The sequence below is a fragment of the Peromyscus californicus genome, unplaced genomic scaffold, assembly GCF_007827085.1.
Source record: "Peromyscus californicus insignis strain IS unplaced genomic scaffold, ASM782708v3 Scaffold_1__1_contigs__length_55948999, whole genome shotgun sequence".
Classification (NCBI taxonomy): domain Eukaryota; kingdom Metazoa; phylum Chordata; class Mammalia; order Rodentia; family Cricetidae; genus Peromyscus; species Peromyscus californicus.
Window position 1 is genome coordinate 33,568,682 of NW_026294492.1, and position 19,510 is coordinate 33,588,191.

General features: G+C 45.0%; 1 protein-coding gene across 10 annotated transcripts in view; it reads right to left on the reverse strand.

The window, feature by feature from the left end:
• Haao (3-hydroxyanthranilate 3,4-dioxygenase) overlaps positions 1–19,510 on the reverse strand; it is an 87,494-nt gene that overhangs the window by 57,785 nt on the left and 10,199 nt on the right. For 8 of the 10 annotated variants that reach the window (XR_008220209.1, XM_052746436.1, XM_052746435.1 and 5 more), the window contains exon 2: positions 957–1,100. The exons of 1 other annotated variant lie outside the window; for it this stretch is intronic. The gene's annotated coding sequence lies outside the window, so the exon portion shown is untranslated. Of the gene's footprint in view, positions 1–956; positions 1,101–12,838; positions 12,915–19,510 lie in introns of all 10 variants that reach the window. One more of the 10 variants, XM_052746427.1, reaches the window with a different exon arrangement.

The window sequence follows — 19,510 nt, forward strand, 5'->3', positions numbered from 1 at the left end:
GTGCTGGAGAGGTAGCTGAGAGGTCTACATCCTGATCCATAGACATCAGGAAGAGAGAGACACTGGGACTGGCTTGGGCTTCTGAAACGTCAAAGCCCCGCCCCCAGTGACACACTTCTTCCAACAAGGCCACACCTACTCCATCAAGGCCACACTTCCTAATAGTGCCACTCCCTATGAGCCTATGGGGGCCATAGAAATAGAAGAAGCCAAAGTATGTATCTGCCAATTATGAGATCTTATATACACAATCTCCTAAAGATTACACAAAAGCTCTTAGAACTAATTTAATTCAGCAAAGTAACAGTACAAATCTGTCTTAGGGTTTCTATTGCTGTGACGAAATACCATGACCAAAAAGCAAGTTGGTAGGAAAGGGACTTATTAGGCTTTCACTTCAGCATTGCTATTGATCATTGAATGAAGTCAGGACAGGAATTCAAACATGGCAGGAGACTGGAGGCAGGAGCTGATGCAGAGGCCATGGAGGGGTGCTGCTTACTGACTTGTTTCCCATGGTTTGCTCAACCTGCTTTCTTTCTTTTTTTTTTTTTTTGGTTTTTCGAGACAAGGTTTCTCTGTGTAGCTTTGCGCCTTTCCTGGAACTCACTTGGTAGTCCAGGCTGGCCTCGAACTCACAGAGATCCGCCTGGCTCTGCCTCCCGAGTGCTGGGATTAAAGGCGTGCGCCACCACCGCCCGGCTTCAACCTGCTTTCTTATAGAACCCAGGACCAGCAGCCCAGGGATGGCAGCACTCATCATGGGCTAGGCCCTCCCCCATTGATCACTCAAAACAAGAAAATAATAGAAATTATGTCTAGCTTTTAAAAATAAAATTCAAATTTTAAAAATAATTCAAATTACACATTAAACTCAAGCTAGTGGCTGATGAATTTTAAGCATACTTTGGACATATCATGGCACTAAAATCTGAAGCCTTTGTAAACTAACTTACTTGTGTGGAGTCTGTCCGACCTCTGGAAAGACTTCTTCCCCAAGGCTAGAAGAGAGCTGTCCACTCTCACTGCGGAGGAGAAGGTGGAGTGTGAGCTCTGGGGACTGCTGGACTGTCCATCAGACTGCTTTCCTTCCCACGGGGCTGGGGGGAAAACACGGGAAGATAGGTACACTGAGATTGGAAACAAACCATAAGGAACTACAAGACAGCTCTACCAACCCTGACAGCCTGCCTTATCTATCTCATGGTAGGAGAAAAGTGACTCCCTCAAGTCAGCCCCAGGCTTGCATGCAGCTCCTCCCCAGACCCCAATAAATCTAATAATTAAAAGAGAGTAAAATAAAAACATGAAACCATGCCCCCTGGAAACCACAAGTCACAGTCTACAGTGCATGGAAGTCAATCTAAGTCATACAGAAGGGAGAAGAAGAGAGTGAGTAGCGGTACTGAAGGGAAGGCAAAGCCGCCAGTGAACCAGAAAGAAGACTTGTTACAGGCAGAAGGGTGGAGTTTGGTCTCCAGCAACTTAGCTACATGCTGGTGCCTCACCTCAGCCTGGAAAATTCTTCACTCTTCCCAATCCCCCTACTCCTTCCCAGCCCACAGATAGCTGCCACGAGGGAGAGATTTGTGTTGGAAGAAAAGGGATTCTTGGGAAATAGAAACGGTCATTAAAAGTCTCCCAACCGGGCTGAAGAGATGGCTCAGAGGTTAAGAGCACTGACTGCTCTTCCAGAGGTCCCGAGTTCAATTCCCAGCAACCACATGGTGGCTCACAATCATCTATAATGAGGTTTGGTGCCCTCTTCTGGTGTGCAGACATACATACAAACAGAACACTGTATACATAGATAAATAAATAAATCTTTGGAAAAAAAAACAAAAAACAAAAACAAAAACAAAAAGTCTCCCAACCAAAAAAAGCCCAGGACCAGATGGTTTCAGTGCAGAATTCTATCAGATTTTCAAAGAAGAGCTAATTCCAATACTCTTCAAATTGTTCCACACAATAGAAACAGAAGGAACATTATCAAACTCTTTTTTAATGAGGCTACAGTTACCCTGATACCCAAACCAAACAAAGATGCAACAAAGAAAGAGAATTACTGACCAATCTCCCTCATGAATATTGATACAAAAATACTTAACAAGCAAACCACATCCAAGAACACATCAAAAAATAATCCACCATGACAAAGTAGGCTTAATCACAAGGATGCAAGGATCGTTCAACATACAAAAATCTGTCAATGTAATACACTATATAAACAAACTGAAAGAAAAAAAACTACATGATCATCTCATTAGATGCTGAAAAAGCCTTTGACAAAATCCAACACCCCTTCATGATAAAGGTTCTGGAGACATCAGGAATATAAGGAACATACCTAATCATAATAAAGGCAATTTACAGCAAGCCAACAGCCAACATCAAATTAAATGGAGAGAAACCCAAAGCGATTCCACTAAAAACAGGAATAAGACAAGGCTGTCCACTCTCCCCATATTTATTCAATATAGTACTTGAAGTTCTAGCTAGAGCAATAAGACAACAAAAGGAGATCAAGGGGATACAAATTGGAAAGGAAGAAGTCAAACTTTCCCTATTTGCAGACGATATGATAGTATACATAAGTGACCCCAAATATTCTACTAGGAACTCCTACAGCTGATAAACTCCTTCAGTAATGTGGCAGGATACAAGATAAAAAAAAAAATCAATAGCCCTCCTATATACAAATGATAAACAGGCTGAGAAAGAAATCAGAGAAATATCACCCCTTACAATAGCCACAAATAATATAAAATGTCTTGGGGTAACACTAACTAAGCAAGTGAAGGACCTGTATGATAAGAACTTTAAGTCTCTGAAGAAAGAAATTGAAGAAGATATCAAAAAACAGAAAGATCTCCCATGCTCATGGATAAGTAGGACTAACATAGTAAAAATGGCAATATTACCAAAAGCAATCTACAGATTCAATGCAATCCCCATCAAAATCCCAACACAGTTCTCCACAGACAAAAAACCCAGGATAGCTAAAAGAATCCTGTGCAATAAAGCAACCTTTGGAGGCATCACCATCCCTGACTTTAAGCTCTACTATAGAGCTATAGTAATAAAAACAGCTTGGTACTAGAATAAAAACCGACATACAGACCAACGGAATCAAATTGAAGACCCTGACATTAATCCACACACATATGAACACCTGATTTTTGACAAAGAAGCCAAAACGATACAATGGGAAAACGAAAGTATCTCCTACAAATGGTGCTGGCATAACTGGATGTCAACATGTAGAAGATTGCAAATAGATCCATATCTATCACCATGCATAAAACTCAAGTCCAAGGGGATCAAAGACCTCAACATTAAATTCAGTTTCACTGAACTTGATAGAAGAGAAAGTAGGAAGTACTCTTGAATGCATTGGCACAGGAGGCTACTTCCTAAATATAACACCAGTAGCACAGACACTGAGAACAATTAATAAATGAGACCTTTTGAAACTGAGAAGCTTTTGTAGGGCAAAAGACACTGTCAATAAGACAAAAAGACAGTCTACAGAATGGGAAAAGACCTTCACCAACCCCACATCTGACAGAGGGCTGATCTCCAAAGTATATAAAGAACTCAAGAAACTAGACATCAAAATACTGAACAATCCAATTTAAAAAAGGGCTAAAGAGCTAAACAGAATTCTCAAAAGAAGAATCTCAAATGGCTGAAAGACATTTAAGGAATTGGTCAACACTCTTAATCATCAGGGAAATGCAAAATAAAAACGACTCTGAGATACCATCTTACACCTGTCAGAATGGCCATCATCAAAAACACGAATGACAGTCTATGTTGGAGAGGATGCAGAGCAAGGGGAACACTCCTCCACGGTTGGTGGGAGTGCAAAGCTGTACATATAGCCACTTTGGAAATCAGTATGGCTATGGCAGTTTTCTCAGAAAATTGGGAATCGATCTACCTCAAGACCCAGCTATACCACTCTTGGGCATATACCCAAGGAATGCTCAATCATATCACAAGGATACATGTTCAACTATGTTCATAGCATTATTCCTAACAGCCAGAATCTGGAAACAATCTTGATGCCTGCCAACTGAAAAATGGATTAAGAAAATGTGGTACATATACACAATGGAGTACTACTCAGCAGAGAAAAACAATGACAGCATGAAATTTGCAGGCAAATGGATAGAACTAGAAAATATCATCCTGAGTGAGGTAACCCAGACTCAGAAAGACAAACATGGTATGTACTCACTCATAAGTGGATGTAAAGCAAAGGACAATCAGACTGCAACCTACAGCTCCAGTGAGACTACCCAGCAGGGAGGACCCTACGAGGGACGCATGATCACCCAGCGAAGGAGAAATAGATGAGATCTGCATGAGCAAACTGGGGGCGAGAAGGAGTAATGGAGGGCAAGGGATGGGGGACGAGAACATAGGGGAACGGGAGGGTTGAACTGGAACAGAAACCAAGTGGGAGAATAAGGAAATAGAGATCATGACAAATGAAGACATCATAGGAATATGCAGAAACAAAGTACTAGGGAAGTTCCCAGGAATCCGAAAGGGTTTTTCCCGTACAATTGGAGGCAAGATCCAATCAGCTCTCTTTATAAGATCAATTCTATCACTTTTGGGATATTTGCTGTTAATTTCTCCCAAAAAATTACTGCAAGCTCTTTGCCAAGGTTCACTTTCTGTCCATAATTTTTCAATGTCCTCCTTAGTTAAAGGTACGACAATTTCTGCTGGGTCTATTCCTGCTAATTGACGAAGTCTCAATTTTCCTTTCCAAATCAAGTCAGAGATTTTTTCCACATAAGTTTTTAATTTTTTATTTGGTTTATTTGGTAAAAATATCCATTCTAATATAATATCTTCCCTCTGCATTAATATTCCTGTAGGAGAATGCCTAGAAGGTAAAATAACCAAAATGCAATCCAGCTTTGGATTAATACGATCTACGTGCCCTTCATGTACTTTCTTTTCTACCAAGGCCAATTCTTTCTCAGCTTCAGGTGATAATTCTCTTGGACTATTTAAGTCCTTGTCACCTTCTAAGGTTTTGAACAAATTATGCAGTTCATCATTTTTTACCCCAACAATAGTTCATAGATGAGAAATATCTCCAAATAATCTTTGAAAGTCATTAAGAGTCTGTAGTCTATGTCTCCTAATTTGCACCTTTTGGGGTCTAATTTTTTGTAGCTCTATTTTATATCCTAAATAATTAATAGAATCTCCTCTTTGTATCTTTTCAGGAGCCATTTGTAATCCCCAGCAAGGCAAAATTTTCTTTACTTCTTCAAACATTCTTTCTAAAGTATCTGCATTTGAGTCAGGTAGTAAAATATCATCCATATAATGATAAATTACAGATTTAGGAAATTTTTTATGTATCACTTCCAATGGCTGTTGTACAAAATACTGGCACAGAGTTGGGCTATTCAACATTCCCTGTGGGAGGGCCCTCCATTGAAATCTTTTAACTGGTTGAGAATTATTATAAGTAGGCACTGTGAAAGCAAATCTTTCTCTGTCTTTTTCTTGTAAGGGTATTGAAAAGAAACAGTCTTTTAAACCAATAACTATGAGAGGCCATCCTTTTGGTAACAGAGTAGGTAAAGGAATTCCAGATTGTAGAGAGCTGAATGGGCTGAATTACTTTGTTAATTGCTCTAAGGTCTGTTACCATTCTCCATTTACCAGATGTCTTTTTAATAACAAATACAGGAGAATTCCAAGGGCTGGTTGATTCTTCAATATGGTGAGCATTTAACTGTTCTTCTACCAGCTCTTCTAAAGCCTGGAGTTTCTCTGTTGTTAAAGGCCATTGCTGGACTCATACAGGCTTGTCTGTTAACCATTTTAAAGGTAGAGCTGTTGATGTCTTTGGAAGATCATCAGTTGTTGTGCCCTGTTCTTGTATAATATGGATGGTTGGTGACCACTCAGAATAATGCCTTCTAATATTTCTCTCAGAAACATGTGCTAGTTTATGATTTGTTTCTGAGATTGGAGGGATGTTAATCTGAGTATTCCATTGTTGCAACAAGTCTCGACCCCACAGATTCACAGCTATGTTAGCTACATATGGTTTCAATTTTCCTCTCTGTCCTTCTGGACCTATACATTCGAGCCATCTTGCACTCTGTTTCACCTGAGATAATGTCCCAATTCCTAACAGTTGAATGTTTACCTCCTGAAGAGGCCAAGTTGGATGCCAAAATTCTGGTGCAATTATGGTAACGTCCACACCTGTGTCTACCAGACCAGACAACAAAACACCATTTATTTTTATCGATAATTTTGGTCTTTGTTCATTAATAGAAGTTTGCCAAAAAATTTTCTTTATATCTTCTCCTGAATTTTCTATTCTCTCTGTTTCATCATCCTGACCAGCATGACTTATTCCAATAGGCATTTGGTTATTTAATTGCTCTGAGTAGGGGTTTTCTCTACGACTGCAGGAAAGGTTTGAACTGGATTTGCTATTGGGGCCTGCATGAGGCCCCTCTGGGAGTTTCCCGAAGACTGAGGCAAAGGATTACCCTGTCTGTCCCTTGTTGATCTACATTCGTTGGTCCAGTGTTTTCCCTTACCACACCTTCTGCATACTCCAGAAGGAAGGGGCATTCTGTTGCCATCGTTCCTTGAGGAAACATTGTTTCTAGGAATGACCTGTTTACAGTCCCTTTTCAAATGTCCTTGCTTTCCACATCCAAAACATCTAACATTCCTCAAACCTTTTGAAATTGCTTCTCCTACCCACGTATCATCATGCTCATGAGCTTCAACATTAACCGTGTCTCTAATCCAATCTTCCAAAGGTGCAGATCTTGCCTTTAACGGCCTGATTATTGTTTTGCATGCTGCATTCGCATTCTCAAAGGCCAAAGATTCAATTATTATCTTACTAGCTTCTGAATCCGGGACCATTCTCTTAACTGCTGAAGCCAGTCTTTGTAAAAAATCTGTGAAAGATTCTTTTGGGCCTTGTACAACTTTTGTAAATGACTCAGTTTTTTTTCCTGGTTCCTCAACTCTGTCCCATGCATTCAAGGCTGCTGTTCGACATAAAATTAGGGTTTGGACATCACATAAACATTGCGCTTGTGCTGAAGCATATTGACCTTCTCCAATAAGCTGATCCTGGCAGACCTGTATTCCTTTATCCCTCCACTGTTTTTCTATGTTTTTAGCTTCATCCTTGAACCAAGTTAGCCACTGAAGCCTTTGACTGGGTTCAAGAACAGCTGTGCTTTACAGTTCTAAATAGGCATTTAAATTTCTCAAAGTGCTTTAAAAAAATAAAAATAAACAGCTTTTGTTTTTGGTCTTGATTTTGAGACAGGGTTTCTTTGTATAGCCTTGGCTGTCCTGAAACTCGCTTTGTAGACCAGGCTAGCCTCAAACTCACAGAGATCTGCCTGCCTCTGCCTTGAGTGCTGGAATTAAAGGCTTGAGTCACCACTGTCCGGCATAAATGGCCTTTTAGTGTGTTAATTTATAAATGTTTACACACAAATTTTTCAGGAAGATAATATATCAAAATGAGGTATGCTAATTTATAACTTTTTCATATCAATGAAATAAATTAATTTTCAACCTACTGATATGTGACCACAATCAAAGCTTCTTTTTCTTCTGCTGTTTGTTTTTCAAGTTTGTGTGGGTGGGTTTACCTGCACATGATAGGCACACACACAGAGGCCAGGGTACAATGTGCAGGACGCTGGTTCTCTCCTTCTACCATGTGGGTTCCAAGGCTCAAACTGGGATGTCAGGCTTGGCAGCGGGCACCTTAACTTCTGAACTATCTCACCGGCCCCATTTTGATTTTTGGTTGTTTCTTTCTGAGACAAGGTCTTACTAGGTTACTCTAGCCAGACTGAAATGTGCAATACTCCAGCCTCAACCTCCCAAGAAGCTGGGATACAGACATTCACAACAGCACCAGCTCAAGAGGGAAGGGCAGCTGGGTCTCCAACAGTCCACATGTCCAGAAATGAGCTCAAGCTCGACTACAGAAGAGACATTGCTCTCTACTGACAGACATATGCCTGTGGCAGCTATCAACATATGGAAGGAAGCCCATGCTGGCCTCCTGGCTTCCTCAGCATCACAAACAGCTGTTACACATTTCAAAGTCCACATTAGCCTCCTAGCCCTCCCCCATTCCCGCAGCTTCTTGTCCTCCTTATAACAGGCATGTTTTTCCACCCCATGCTCTCTCACTTCTCTTGAAGATAGCCCTGGCTATGACCAGTCTACTTCTTTCTCTCATTGCTCTGGACTCTTCCAGATGACTCTGGATAATTTCTCTTATTCACAATAAAAAACCTCCCTAATGAAGAAGCCATTTCAGTGGTCTCTTTACCATGCCCCTCACACACAGAGGGGATATTCTTGCTCTAGAAAAGAACTAATTGAAAATATCTCAAGGGCTGGGTACATGACTCAGAGGCAGATCTCTCACTTACATGGAATCCAATGATGCCTTATATTCAACCCCCAACACTACAAAAATAAGCAAATCTGAAGTAAAGTATCACACTAAAGAAAATTAAAATTGAAATCTAAGGAGCACTAAAGGCCCTAGCTGGTGGGAAGACCTCCACGGCCCCCTTTTGCAGTTCTGCTCAAGTGGGGGCTAGTAAGGTGCCAGGCAGGTGAGTCCCATAATGATGAGCAAATATGTGGTGGAGAAATGGAAGAGAAAGAGAAGCAGAGTGGTCCATGTGCTGTGGAAAGAGGCAGAAAGGAAGAAATGAAGACGGTCAAGGGTAGGCTGATGTTGGAGGCCTGATTGCCACATGGGGCCATGGTACTGTCTGGGCCAACATTTGTGGCTCCTGTTGTAACTGAAGGCTGTGTGTGTGTGTGTGTGTGTGTGTGTGTGTGTGTGTGTGTGTGGTTGTCTGAGGTCTGACCAATCACCTGGAACTATGTTGGTACCCAAAGGCCATGCTGCAGTCAAGCCCACACAGACCTGAGTACCACATACTACTACCCAGGCCAGGGCTACAGCTGGGAGCCATGTCTGGGTCCCCAGCCCTACTGCAGCCAAGGTCTACGTTGATATCCATACCTCCTGTTGCCACTGAGGACCATACTGATTCCAGCGGTCTGGGCTGCCACCCAAGGCCATGCCAATTGGGTTGGCCTATGCAGCTACCAGGATCCTGGTGACAACTAGACCCAGACTGCTACCCAAGGACTATGTCTGGGTCCGTGGTCCTACTGCATCTGAGGTCTGTGTTGAAGTCTGTGGTCCATGTTACCACCAGAGGCCACATGGAGCCTGGGGTCTGGGCCACAACCTGTGGCCTTGTTGGTGTCCAGGGGCCATGACGCTGCCAGAACCATCCTGATCTGAGTGGCCAGTGCGTCCACCTGGAATCACGATGTCGACAGACTGAGCTGCTGCCTGGGACAATGTTTGGGTCCCTAGTCGGGCTGGGGTCTGTGTTGAAGTCTGTGACCAAGATTGCCACTAGGGCCTATACAGTGGCCTGGGATCTCAACCACAGCCTATGGAATTGTTGTAGTCTGGGGGCCATACAGATCTAGGTGGCCTGTGCTGCTACCTAGGGCCATGGTGTCATCCAGGCCCAGGCTACTCCCAAGGGCCAAGTCTGAGTCTGTGGCCCTAGAGCGGCCAGGGTCTGGATTGACATATGTGGCCTGTTGTCACTGAGGGCCGTGAGGATGCCCAGGGTCAGATATCCATCTGAGCCCAGGTCGGTGTCCTAGGGCCATGCAGATCTGAGCGGCCTGCACTGCTAACCAATGCCACGGTGATGTCTGGGCCAGAGTTACAGCTGAGGGCCATGTCTGAGTCTGTGTCCCCGCTGCAGCCAGGGTCTGTTGATTTCCAAGGTTCCTGTTACCATAGAAGGCCGTGCAGACACTCGAGGTCTAAGGCCATGCTGGTGTCCGAGGGCCACACTAAACCACTGGGGCTCAGGCCAATTTGAATGACCTGCACTGCTACCTGGGAAAATGGTGACATCCAGACCCAGCTGCTGCCAAGGACCATGTCTGGGTCTGTGGTCAAGCTGTAGCTGGGGTCTGTGTTGATGTCTGTGACCCCCATCACCTCAGGGGCCCATAGTAACCATGCACGATGAAATCAGAGGGCCATGCTGAGCCAGCCCCACCCTTTGCTAGCCCAGGGAAAGCTGGCCCCAACCCTCATGGGAGAGCTGGCCCCACCCCTCACCATAAATGACAGTGAAACAACCTTGAGGGCATGGGTGTAGGGGAGCTGACTCCACCCTCTCACCTGAGGTCGATGGCCCCAGGGGCCTGGACTGACAGCTCAGTTACCATCCGCTCACAGCAGGGCCTTGGGTTGGCCCACCCTAACATCTACCCCATCCAGGACCTGCTGGAGCTTGTGAAGGGACTGGTCCTGTGGAACAATACCCACAGGGGCTCCATGACTCAGGGCAGCCACTGGATATCCCAGAGGCCTTGAAACAGACCCCTGCTGTGGATATCGGTCTGTATAAATAAAACACTGATTGGCCAGTGACCAGGCAGGAAGTATAGGCGCCTGCAGGACTGGCGGGTGAGAGAGATTTGTCCTGACCGTGGGCCAGGCAGGACAACTCTAGCTACAGACCCCAGACTCACTGCAATCAACACTGCTAGTAAAGCTGGCAGGACAAAAGGGTGTACTGTGTGACACAAAGGCCCTCGATGCCACCCAGATGAATGAAGAGGTGTTGAAGAGGTGGGAAAGAAAGAGAAGTGAAGAGGTTTTTGTTTGTCTTGTTCTTGTTTGCTTGCTTGCTTTGTTTTGATTTTTTAAATTTTCTTGGCAGGGGGGGGACAGACGATGACACTGCAGGGCTGAAGGGAGGATTTGGGGGGGCTGAGAGGTAAGTGGAATTGGGGTGCATGATGTGAAACTACCAAAGAATCAAATTTTCAAAAAAAAATATAGATCATACGATAGCTACTTATAAAAAGAAACTGCAGTCTATTTTTAAATTTTTTAGCACAATTCAGTGTTTCTCAACATCATTGGCAACTCTTCAATGTGAGGAACTGTCCACGTAAGGTATGTGGTGTTCCTATTACCTGCCTATTAAATGATACAGTGTGTTCCTCTTCTCATCCAGTATTAGCTTCAAAAATAGCTCCTCGCACACCAGAGTGATCCCCTGCCCATAGTTAAGACCACCATTAGCCAGGCCATGGTGGCATAGATCTTTAATCCCAGTACTCAGGAGGCAGAGGCAGATGGATCTCTGCTTTCAAGGCAAGCCTGGTCTACAGAGTGAGTTCTAGGATAGCCAGGACTACACAAAGAAACCCTGCCTCAAAAAAAAAAAAAAAAAAACCAAAAACCAAAAAACCAAAAAACATCACAAACTTTGTATCCTTATTTTGGTTTAATGTTGTGAAACAGGGTGTGGTAGTTTAAAGAGAATGGTCCCCATAGATTCATATACTTAAATGCTTGGTCCCCAACTGTTGGAAGTGTTTTAGGAAGGATTAGGAGGTGTGGCCTTCTTGGAGGAGTGTCACTGGGGGTGTGCTCTGAGGTCTCAAAAACCCATCTAATTCCCAGTCTAGCTCACTCTGTCTCATGCTTGTGAATCAAGAGGTAAGTTCTCAATTACTGTTCTAGCACCCTCTCTGACTGTAAACCCAACTGAAAGCTTTCTTATATAAGTTTCCTTGGTCATAATGCTTTATCACAGCAACAAAGTAACTAATACACAGAGTTTGCTGGGTAGTCCTACCATGCTGGTATTCGATAAGTAGCTGAGGCTGGCCTGGCACTTGTCTCCATTTCCTGAAAACAGATTATAAATGCACCCCAGCACACCTAACATTTTTTTACTCAAATTTCTTATCTTAATGAAATATCCCTAATGTCGATGGCCAAATTTGTCTCAATATACACAATGAATTTGGCATAATTTTAACATTTCTTAATGACAGATAGTCTTAATTATGCAATGACTATTATATGCTAACATAACAAGACTCTTAGAAATCGAAGATTATCTTTGACCCTATTAACACATCTACTACATTTGAAGATTGAACATTCATTTTTAAATGTGTGTGTCTGGGTGTGTCTGTGTGTGTCTCTGTGTGTCTGTGTCTGTGCACGTGTGAAACAGAATGCATGTGGAGACCAAAGGACAACTTCCGGAAGTCATCTCCTTTCTTCCACTGTGAGCTCTGGAGACTGAACTCAGGTCACCAAACTGGCAAGAGCTTTACCTCCTTGAGACATCCTGGCAGCCCTATTTATGTATTTGTTTGTTTATTTATCTATTTATTTTGGGGGAGAGGCTCTTGCTATGCTGTCCAAGCTGGTCTAGAACTCATAGGCTCGAGTGATCTTCCAGCCTTAGCTTCTCTCAAGCATCTTGGACTACAGGCATGTGTGATGATGCCCAGCAAAGACTTTCTCTTGACACACAAAGATCTTTTCCATTTCCTTCTTTTTAAGAAATCGTATTTCTTCTTACACTACCTACTTCTGAAGCTGCTGTATAATAATTTTTGTCCAATTACCAAGCACAAAGTGATAGATGACGCCTTAAAGATGACTCCAGGCCTTCCTAAGAATCAAGGTGCATAGGCTTTGAAAAACAGCTACTTACTTTTTCATGAAGAATTTACTTTACTTACTTTTGAATTTATAAATGCTATGACTTAAAAAAAAAAATCTAAGGACTGAGAGATGAATAAACCAGAAGTTCATAAAGTACATTATACTAACCAATGAATGTTTAAGACAAAGAATACCAAAATATACTAAACTTTATTAAATACGCTAAACATAATTATTACTAGTACTACTTTAATAGCTCACCTGATTCCCTTTAGTCCTTCTCTCTGGATAACTTGAAGAATTTCTTTATGACTCATAGGTGTATTGGGGTATTTTTCTAAGACCCGAGAAGCAAGGAATAACAATGAATTCTTATTTTAAGTTCTCATTCTTATAATTGTCTATTATTATAACTATGTCAATAATTAGATCTATAACATAGATATCTAGAGACTTCACCCAGATATTTTCTGTTAATCACAAACAGTAAGTCAAATTATGAAGCAGAAATGGATCAAAAAGGTTAAAATTAACACTTTAATTACTCCTATTAATGAATATGAAATTGCTTACTCTTAGTCTCCATTCCCATATCACATCCCTACCTGTGGTCTACCACTGTACACATCTTTAGATTATCTACTTTAGCAGGGTGTAGTGGCACAGACCTTTAATCCCAGAACTCAGGAGGCAGAGGCAGGTGGATTTCTGCCTCTGCTTCCCAAGAAAGACATACCCACCATGCCCAGCTAAATCCATGCTTCCTTTAAAAAAAAATAATAAAAATTAAAAAAAAAACTATGTCAGTGTTTTGGATGCAACACAGACAGTAAGCTTAGTTTGTTCTGTCTTTCCCATTAAATTTAACTAAAAATCTGGACAGAATGAATGGAATCGCTATTTGAGGACTCTGAAAATGGGAGCAGATAAAAAGAAACCACAATTAGAAAAAAACACAGTATAGTCAGAAGTGGATTTCCTGGTTTTGTTTTCTCTACAACCTCCTGTCCCGGACTCAACAGCAACCTGAAACCCAAGAGCACACTGACACTGACAGAAAATGTTCCAAGACAATCTGTCATTTTTGATCTGAAGCACAGTAAAGGGAGCCCTTCCTAATGTCACAGAGGTAGAGAATTCTCCTAACTTGTTTTAGGCTTTGGGTATGTCATGGTCCTTTCCCTCTCTATACCTGCCCAGACAACATGGCAGGAGCTATAAACCAATATCACACTTGGAAACTAGCCACTAGCCAACATAAATACAAAATAGATGTGAATAGCTGCCAAAGTTCTAAAAATTATGATGTTCTGAAATTTAATATACAGGAGATTGGTAAAAACTTGGGAGTTAAAGCTAATGCCAGGCATGGTAGCACATTCCTTTAATCCCAGAACTGGATGGAGGTAGTGGTAGGCAGTTCTGTGAGTTCAAGGCCAGCCAGGATACAACTCTTGTCTGAAAAACAAATAAACAAAAAAATTTCCGGCCAGGCTGTAGTGGTACACATCTTTAATCCCAGCACTTGGGAGGCAGAGGCAGGTGGTTCTCTGTGAGTTCGAGGCCAGCCTGGTCTACAAAGTGAGTTCTAGGTAAGCCAGGACTGTTTCACAGAGAAACCCTGTCTCGAAAACACACACACACACACACACACACACACACACACACACACACACACACAAATCCTCATAGGATTTAGACAAGCATTTGATGCTGTTTTAGTTTGATCTGAGGACAGATTCTCCAGCCCAGGCTGCCTATAACTCCCTACATAGCCAAGAATGCTCTTGAACTTCTTTCTGATCCTCCCGTCTGCACTTCCCCATGCTCAGACACTCCACATCCACCTGGTTTTTGCTAGAGAAGGACTCCAGGGCCTTTTATATGCTATGCAGCACTCTACCCAATGAGACCCATGTCCAGCTGCTCATGGCTGTGGGACCCTAACAGCATCAGAATGTCAGATACATAATCTCCAATCACTCAGCAGAACTCACCAAAGACAAACTACACACACCAGACCCCAAACGGCAACTGTGAAGATCAGACACGCGCAACTATGCTTCAAGAAATGGTGGTGCAGGTCTTTAGCCCCAGCACTCAGCACTCTGAAGCAGGAGTCATTGCCCTGCTCGCCAATAATCTTTGCCACATCCTATTTCTGATGTTAGCTTTATCAAAAATTTCACCATCATTACTCAGATGAAGTAAACAAAAGAGCATGCTTTCCTTGGGCTATTAGCCTGTTTTTTTCTTCAGTTTTCACTATAAATAAGTAATGGTATATTAATTTCTACTAATTAAACAAAAACACAGAAATAGAAAATAATCATAAATTCCAAAACTCATTATAAAAATCACTCCTCTGTTCAGAAACTACACTATACTGCAAGAAAAACCAAGAGTAAACTATCATGAGTAAAACACTTGTGTTTACATGCCACAGTCCTTTGGTTAAGCTGGACAGAATGGTATGTGACTGTAATTCCAGTGCTGTCGAGGGAGAGGCAGCAGTACCAGTTAGAAGCCAGCCTAGACTACATATGTAGAGGGTGTCTCCCCCTCAGAATGGATCGTGCCTGTAATTACAGCACTTCGGAGACAGGAATACTGAACAAAATGACTGTCAGTCTAGGCTACATGATGAGTTCCATGACAGCTGGGCAACAAAACAAAACAGAAACAGGACCTGGGACGGTGAGATGGATCAGCAAGTGAGAGCATTTAACCTGAGTTTAATCCCCAAGACCCACATGAAAGAGGAAGAGAAAAGAGTGCCTCTTGCATTTCAAGTTGTTTTCTGAGCTGTGTGCACATGACCTCACACATAAATACTAATAACAAAAAAGGACAGTTTCTCCTTTCAATAACCATTTTTATTTATATTTAATTATCTTTTTTGAAAAGGAAGTTCAAGACAGGGTTTCTACATGTAATAGTCCTGGAACTCGCTTTGTAGACCAGGCTCCCCTCAAATTCAGCCTTCTGATGTCGGGATTAAAGAAGTGCACCACAGCTCAGCTTATATTTAATTATCTGAATCTCCCTAAGAAAATATAAAGAATGAGAAAAAAAAACCTGAGAAGAATCCAAACATTTCTGAGCAAATACTAAACTATTACTGAAAGACCCCATCCCAGAAGAGTCCCGGGGTCCCGGCCTGCACCTCCCTGCAGGGCTCCCCAGTCCTCAGGCCGTGCCACCCCCACAGGGTCCCCGGCCCTTGGCCTGCTCCATCCCGCAGGGCCCCGGGCGCTCGGGTCTACGGCCCGCACCACCCTCGCCGCACCACCCTCGCCGGCGGCGGCACCGGGCGCTGGCGCCGGGCAGCGGCGCCAATCGGGCTCGAGGACACGGCGGGCCCGGGCTGGGAGCCTGCGGTCTCTGCCCGCCGCACTACGACGCGGGGCCCGGGCCGCGCATGGCGGGCGCGGGCGGCCGGCGCGGGGACGGAGATGCGGCCCGGCCTGCGCTGCCCGCGGCTCCGCTCCTGGCGGCCTTTCATTCCCCCATTTTCTTATCTCGGGAATGGAATCCTCCATTCATGGGGAAGAATAGGGATGTAGCTAGCTACTCCTGATAAGCCTTGGCCAGGGGCTTCCAGATCTCCCTCTGCACCAGTTGGAGGGCTTGAAGATGTGCCTCTAAAGTAGGGGTGGTGGCAAAAGATGAAATATCAGGATGGAGAAAGTTTACAACAGGAGGTGGGGCCCCATACATGATCTCAAAAGGGGTTAGGCCGTGTGGGCCAGGAGTATTTCGGGCTCGGTAGAGAGCCAAGGGAAGTAGGAGCACCCAAGCTCTAGTGCCAATTGCAAGCGTTAATTTGGTTAAAGTCTCCTTGATTGTTCTATTAGCTCGTTCTACCTGTCCTGAGCTCTGGGGGCAGTATGCACAATGGAGTTTCCAATCAACCCCCAATAGTTTGGCCACCTGCTGACTTACCTGGGAGACGAAGGCAGGCCCGTTATCCGACCCCAATATTTGAGGCATCCCATACCTGGGGAAGATTTCTTTTCCCAATGAACACCAGGACGATGGCCTCTTTGGCGGGCCCCCTTGTTTAGATGAACCTTTCCTGCGTTGACTTGAGCACAGGCTGGGCAGGTAGAAGTTACCTGCTGGAGTACCTGATCCTGGTTCAGCAGCACTGCCCAGGTGTTTTCTCTGTCCAATAGGGTCTTCATCTTGTCTTTGCTCAAATGGGTCAATGCATGGAGGAATCTCAGCATATATCGGGTATGGGAGGTTGGCATGACCATCCGGTCCTCCTAGTATATATGCTTGTCTTTCTTGTTCCCAGTTCGCCCCCATTTTCTTTCTGTGGTTCTTGTACGGGATTTCCTTACCCGCGGACGTCAGCAGGCCTCTCCGTCTGTAGATTTCCCCGTGGACATGCGCAGTGGCGAAGGCATATCTGCTGTCAGTATAAACTGTGAGCTTTTTACCTTCTGCCATCCGGAGAGCTTGGGTGAGCGCAATCAGTTCTGCACGCTGGGCCGATGTCCCGGGCGGGAGTGACGATGCCCATACCATTTCCGATTCGGTGGTTATAGCTGCCCCGGCTCTGCGTTCCCCCTCCTCCAGGAAACTGCTCCCATCTGTGTACCAGACAGCGTCTGGATCCTTCAGATCAGGGTGGGTGCCGGCTAGAATCTGGAGGCAGTCATGCTCCTCGGAGGGGCTAGGCAGTGGCAGCAAGGTAGCAGGGTTAAGGGAAACTGTCGGCCCAAAATTTACCCTGTCTGAGTCCAGTAGTAAGGCCTGATAGTAAGTCATTCTGGCGTTAGAAAGCCATCTGTCCGGTGGTTGTCGGACCAAGGCCTCCACTGCATGGGAGGCCAGCACAGTCAACGGCTGTCCCAGAGTCAGCTTCCCGGCATCCTTGAGTAATACGGCAATGGCTGCCACCATGCGGAAGCATGATGGCCATCCTGTAGCCACCGGGTCCAATTTCTTGGACAAGTACGCTACAGGTCTCCTCCAAGGTCCCAGTCTTTGCACCAGTACCCCTTTGGCAAAACCTGAGTTCTCATCCACAAACAGCTCAAAGGGCTTGGTTAGATCTGGCAGACCCAGAGCCGGGGCCTCGAGTAAGGCCTTCTTGATCTGTTGGAACGCTTTCTGATGCTTCTCCTCCCATTGGAACATGGCCCCTGGTTTAGTGAGGGGGTACAATGGGGCTGCCAGTTCGGCAAAGCCAGGAATCCAAAGGCGGCAGTACCCAGCCGTACCCAGGAGCTCTCGAACTTGGCGGGGGTTCCGAGGAGGGGGGATGGAGATTATCGTCTCCTTCCTCGCTCTTGTTAACCATCTTTGCCCCCCGCTCAGGGTGTAGCCCAGGTAGGTAACCTTGTCTCAGCATACTTGAGCCTTTCTGGCTGAGGCTCTATAGCCCTTTTGTCCAAGTCTGGCCAATAAGGCTCGAGTGCCCTTCAGGCACTCGGTTCGACTCCTGGCCGCCAGGAGTAGATCATCCACGTACTGGAGCAGAGTCAGGGTTGGGTGTTCGACCCGGAATCCGGCCAGATCTGCATGTAGAGCCTCATCAAAGAGGGTTGGGCTATTTTTGAAGCCCTGAGGGAGCCGGGTCCAGGTTAACTGTCCCGAAAGCCCTTTTTCTGGGTCTCTCCATTCAAAAGCGAATAGCATTTGACTTTGAGGGTGCAGTCTCAAACAAAAGAAGGCATCCTTCAGGTCTAGCACAGTGTACCAGACGTGGGTCGGTGGGAGGGTGCTCAGAAGGTTATAGGGGTTGGGCACCGTGGGGTGTATGTCCTCCACCCGCTTATTGACCTCTCTCAAGTCCTGGACCGGCCTGTAGTCCCCTGTCCCCGGTTTCTTAACAGGCAAGAGAGGGGTGTTCCAAGGGGACTGGCAGGGCTTTAGCACCCCTTGGTCCAGGAGCCTTCGAATATGGGGCTTGATCCCCTCATGAGCTTCCCGTGACATTGGGTATTGTCTGATTGAAACGGGAGTCGCGGAGGCTTTTAGTGAGATCACCAGCGGTGGCTGATCGTGTGCCAGCCCCAAGCCCCCAGTCTCTGCCCAGGCCTGAGGAAACTCTCTCAGCCAGTTCTGTAGCTCCTCAGGTGATTTCTCCGGGGGTTCTGGTTCAAACAAACGGTATTCTTTTTCTAAACTGAGGGCAAGGATTTGTAGAGGGTCTCCTTTAGGACCCGTGACCCTCGGTCCCTTTTCATCAAAATAGATTTGTGCCTTCAATTTGGTTAATAGGTCCCGTCCTAACAGCGGATGGGGGCATTCAGGTATGTGCAGAAAGGAGTGAGTTACTTGCCCTGATGCCAGTTGGACTTTTTTCTCGGCAGTCCAATAATACCTCTTGTTTCCAGTTGCCCCCTGCACCAGTGCAGAATGCCGGCTAAGAGGCACTCCGGCATGGGTTAGGACTGAATGTTCGGCACCAGTATCAACCAGGAAGGTCACGGGCTGCCCCCCGATCTTGAGGGTTATCCTAGGCTCAGGGGGGGGCTCCTGGCCTCGACTCCCCTAGTCTTCCAGACTAAGGAGGTCTACGGTCTTGGGCTTGGGCCGGCGGGGTCCTTGTGGCTTCTTGGGGCACTCTCGGGCCCAGTGTCCCTTCTCCTTGCAGTAAGCACATTGATCTTTATCAAGGGGTGGCCTCCTTCGCTCTCCCGACCTATCTCCCTCTCTTCGCTGTCCCTGAGACACAACGGCGGCCAAAACCTTTTTCATCTCCCTATGCTGTTTCTTGTCCCTTTCCTCTTGTTTCTGCCATCTCCTTTCCTCACGTTCCTCAGGAGTTTCTCTCTAATTGAACACTTTTTCTGCTTCTTTCAATAAGTCTGGCAAACCTAGCTCCTGTAAACCTTCCAGCCGCTGCAATTTGGTTCTGATATCTGAGCTAGACTGATAGATAAATGATAGGATGACACCTGGTGCTTGCCCTGG